Here is a 5,233-nt window from a genome sequence, read left to right on the forward strand (position 1 = left end):
AATATTATTTTCGAAATCTGCGAAGCTGAATTATAGAAAATCCGTTATTAAAACCAAAACAACTTTTATGAAGTTTAACTTCTACCAGAAAGAAGGATTTGCATATAAACATTCATAATAGACGATATGTTATTAGCAGTGCTGCTAACATTTCTGTTTGTTAAAGGTCGTGCAAAGGTTTATTTACAAAACAAAAATTGAGTATTTAAGTCTCCCTTTACAATTAAGCGTCAACATTTTTATTAGTTTTCTGCTCAAAACTGTGTAGATGTGCATCTTAGTTAACCACATGTCTATACTCTTGGAATATAAATTAGAAACTCAAGGTCTTTTTCTTTTTTAATTGACGTCATAAACTTATAAATTCCGGTTTTAGTGTTATTCTCATGACCGTTTGGACGGCCTCGTTGCAGTTCTGGTTAAATGATTACGTAATACTCTTAGAGATCGGAAATCCGGTCCCCGACCAATGACACATTATTTTTGTAGAGTAAACTTGAACTCGTGAAAGTCCACAGTTGTCAAACGCATTTTAAAAACAAAAGTCCAAATATTCTATGTACCTAAACGGTTAAAAAACAAACAATAAAAGCCTTTGAAATGACGTCTTGGAATGGAATTCCAGCTTTGCATTTTTAAATGGCCGATAGATGGCAGGGCTTCTGTTTGGGTGTGTTGCGTATAGCAGCGGAAATAGGTACCCGTGAATGAGCTAACCCACCATTCAGGTAAAGTGAAAAGTTATCTGTTGAATTTGAAAGTTATATCCGCGATTTTACGAAGGTGAATCGTTGTAAATTCGGTAGGTGTGTTAAAACCAAGATATATTTTTCTCCTAGAAAACTTGTACTAATAACTTCGGGTAAGTTTCTAATTTTGCATTTTCCTTTGCTTTGTAGTACATACTGTTACTAGGGTTTTAAGTTAAAGTATTGTTGTGTTAGATGTTATTGTACAGGACAAGTTCTTTCACAAGTCACAGGACGTATATGAATCAGCACGCAGACCGGTACACTAAATACCGTTGCCAGAGTTTTCGTTTAAATATTATTGTTACTAAAAAGCGGAGATCTCGAATGTCGGTTATTTCAAACTGATTAAGTCGTATTCCTAACAAAATATGATATAAATGATTTAAAAAGCCCCAAACCGCAAAATATGCAAGTTATTAGATTAGTAAATGTTGCTTAGAGCAACGTGTATCACTGGGCAACATTGAAGTGGTTGTACTAATGTTGATACCAAGCCATACAGTTGCTAACTTAACTAGTTATGTTTCATAACATTGTTAATATTTTGTAATAATTTAACCGAGATTTCAAAAACGCTTGAATAATTGATAAACGTTTATTTCTTTTTGGTATGATTTGAACTCGATAATACTTCAGAGCCATCTGTGCCAGCCGTCCCTAATTTAGCATTCATAGACTTGAGGGAAGGTAGCTAGTGAACACCACCCACCGCCAACTTTTGGGCTACTGTGTTACTAATGAATAATGGATTGACCGTTATATCCTGACTCTCCCACGGCAATGACGGAGATTCGAACCTGCGACCTAGAGCACCTTAACTACCAAGCGCGCTTTGGTTTTTGTTTATGTTTAATGTGCTTGCTTTCACGAGACTTTATCTTTCATAAATCCTATTTTATTTCGTACTCTGTTTGTGAATATGTTTGTTTATCCGCAAACTCCTCCTACAATTTAGAGCTAGCAGGACCAAACTCGGAAGGTCGAATCGGGGTGGCCTGGAGGGTGTCATTATCTATATGGCTCAGCCCCACCCCCCATACTAAGGGGTATAAAGATGGCTAAAACGCTCTTGGAAGAGCAGTTAGGCATGATATGGAGTTAGGAGAAGGTTTTCAGTGTCGCTGAACCCAAATCTGGCATCGAAGTTTGTGTTTCCCCCTTCTCTCCCTCGGCATGCCGAGGGTCCATGTTTGAAAGTGTGTTCATACCCCAATCTACAAACTAGCGGGACCAAACTGGCACGTGATGATCAGGTACCATGGGAGGGTGACCTAACAGTGTTTGTTTACAGGTGCGGATTTCCTTGGAGAAGCTATAAATATAACTGTGATAATGTTTTATCGGTACACTGATAGATCAGTTTAAAGAGCACATCTCAGTATCAATATTACAGCATTTTGTAAATGATTCATTCCTCTTGGTAATTTATCATACCTCAATTACTTACGTAACAGGGAGAAATAAACCAAACGCGTTGAGATTTGATGACAAAGAACCCACTTTTTAGAAAACAGTTTGGAGATGGTTTGAATGGATAATGAAAGGAACTTTATTAGAAATGTACAACATTACGATAAGATTTACACCCTTAACGTGTGTTGATAAAATAATACTAAACCAGAGCTATCTGTTTTGTTAATAACTTGTAATAGTTAGTTTTGATGTGCACTCTTTGCCTTTCAGTTCACGTGTGGTCCCCAGGTGGGACAGCGGCAAGTCTTTGGAGTTACAATGCTAAAATCAGGTGTTCGGTTTCTCTTGGTGGGCACAGCAGATTGCCCGATGTGGCTTTGCTATAAGAAACCACACACACTCACATGTGTAGGGGGCCTGGCATGACTCGGGGGCTCGAATCCTTGTCATTGAATATGTTCGCTCTTTCAGCCGTGGGGGTGTTATAATTGACCATCAACCCCACTATTCGTTGGTAGAAAAGTAGCCCATGAATTGGCGGTGGATGGTGTTGACTAGAATAGCTTTACGCGAAATTCAAAACAAACAAACAGAACACAATAAAAAACCGCCCCATGTTTTTCACCATTGCAGCTAAAAAAACAAACAAACAAAAAACATAGTATATCTATTAAAAACACAGTCATTTTAAACAAAGAACCCAACACAAACAAACGAAAAATCAAGGAATCCATCTTAATTGAACAAAACAACCCTACTCTAAACCAACACTCCGGGGTGCCTAGATACCTCTTCTAAGATACATATGCGTAAAGGATAATTATGTACGTGCACTGCTTAGCTATAGGTTCCTTAGCAATTTTACTTTTTACCTTTTAATCTCCAGATAATATTGCAGGTTATCGTAAGTTTGAATAAATTCGCAATATATGCACCTAACTTTAAATAATAATACAAAACACCTACAGGCGGTGTGTTTTGAGCCTCACTATGCGTGGTACAAATTACCACTTTGTAGTTAGTCTTGCATGCGAATTAAATCACAGAGATCTAGGAAATGGCCAGGTAGCTAGGGCACTCGACTCGCAATCTGTGGGTCGCGGGTTCGAATCCACACCAAACATGTTCGCCTTTTCAGCCGTGGCGTCGTTATAATGTGACTGTCAATCCCACTATTCGTTGGTAAAAGAGAAGCCCAAGAGTTGGCGGTGGGTGGTGATGACTAGCTACCTTCCATCTAGTTTTACACTGCTAAATTAGGGGATGGTTGGCGTCAGGAAGGGCATCCGGCCATAAAAACCCTGCCAAAACCGAAAATAGCGACCCCGTATAGATATGGGTAAAAGCTACAGAAGAAGAAGAAGAGACATTCCAGACGGTAATTTCAAAAGTTAAAAGACTTAAAATGTTAGTTTCGTATGCATCTTAACTGCCGTTTAAGAAAAGTGCAATGATACGTTTAACTATTATAGTTTTGAAAAGCAAAATCTTTGGGAAGTGAATTTTTGAGACTGGGCAAGGTTCTGTATATATATTTTACAAAATTGGCGTATAATCATTATTTGTATAATCATACATGGACTGCACCTCCTTGAAAGTTCGAAGTGGACGACTTTTCGATCTCTATAATGGGTTCTTTTTAAAACTCCTCCTCGCTAATGTCTAGCTCTTAGAAGCAGTTTGGATTTAACCAACTACAACTGACCTTTGTTGCATCTTAAACTTAACCCTTCTCTGTACAAGATGATGTTACACAGTTTGATACCAATCCACCCTAGTCTCTCGACTGAGGAAGCTACTGTATACTGAAAGTCGTCCTGTGTCGCGTATAATTAATTTACTGATAGGTTTGAGACAGAAATTTGTAAGAAAAAAGCTTTCAGAGTTTGTAGTATATAACAGTTGAATTAATCATTAGCTCGTAAAGATAATTCAACTATTTCAGCTTGTCTTACTCTTCGCTGACGTCAGAGGCGTCGCTTGGTGCTTCAAAGATTGGGGACTTGGGCCTATAGGCGCGGGAATATTCGATGTTTCATTATGATAGCGATCATGGTCTTCTATTCCGATTTTTCAAGATACCAACTGAGGATTCGGGGCACTGTCAAATAGAATCGAGGCACGGGCCTCCGCGTGCTAGCGCTTAGCGACGTCTTTGGGCCTCTGGTTGACGTCGTCGTTTATTACATCATACGCAATTGTATTGATGTCGCGTATCATTTGCTTATGTGTACAGTTCCTTCCCTTTCCGACATGACGCTGCTGACAGGATCATAGTTTTTTTTGTTTCTTTTACCACTGCATGATTGATTTCGGCCATGTTACACAGTGTTGGATTTTAGCCAACACTGCATGACTGCGAATTTTATAGATACTGCAGATAGAGTAGCCATCCTTGAAGCTGAGTATAAGGATGGGCAAGAATTGTGCAAGCAGGAGATGGCGATTCTACGCGAAAGTGAGGCAGAAAAGTGAGCCAAAATATAGATTTGTAGTTTGAAGTGATAACGTCAACACCATGTCTCAAACTTTAAGCTTGTTTGTTTACTTTTTCGCGATTGCATTTTGACTTTAAGCTACCTATTTTGTTTCCTTATGTTTTCAAGGATTCATATTCCCCCTTTTCAATTGCTAGAAACCGGGTTTCGATACCCGTGGTGGACAGAGCACAGATAGCCCACTGTGTTGTTTTGTGCTTAACTATAAACAAACTTTTTAAATTAACAATTTTTAATAATTTTGATATACTCATGATATCGAAGTTATATTTCTAGAATTGTCATTTGAAAAATTTTTTTTTGGTGTATAAAACTTGAAGATAGCTTTTATATGCGGAAACATCTGTTAGCTGAGTTCTTGCACAGATCTTAAAATATAATGTTGAAAAGAATTCCTATACAATCTACACATCCTTTAGTAGGTCTGTGACATTTCCTGATTGGCTAAAGGACATGCCAATCAGTGATTGCCTTACCGGCCTATGTTGATCTGATTCATTTTATAAGCTGTACTATTTCCTATAGATCATTTTCCAGACGGTTCTGCTATGATTAGTGTCTGGCGAAAAG

The 5,233-nt window shown here is 38.2% G+C and overlaps 1 protein-coding gene across 1 annotated transcript in view; it reads left to right on the forward strand.

Moving 5' to 3' along the window:
- Window positions 1-610: 610 nt before the first annotated feature.
- Window positions 611-5,233, forward strand: part of LOC106462282 (hepatocyte growth factor receptor-like) — a 64,940-nt gene continuing 60,317 nt past the window's right edge. Inside the window, exon 1 of the mRNA XM_022389598.1 lies at window positions 611-728. The gene's annotated coding sequence lies outside the window, so the exon portion shown is untranslated. The remainder of the gene's footprint in view (window positions 729-5,233) is intronic.

Source organism: Limulus polyphemus, unplaced genomic scaffold (genome assembly GCF_000517525.1).
Source record: "Limulus polyphemus unplaced genomic scaffold, Limulus_polyphemus-2.1.2 Scaffold44, whole genome shotgun sequence".
NCBI lineage: Eukaryota > Metazoa > Arthropoda > Merostomata > Xiphosura > Limulidae > Limulus > Limulus polyphemus.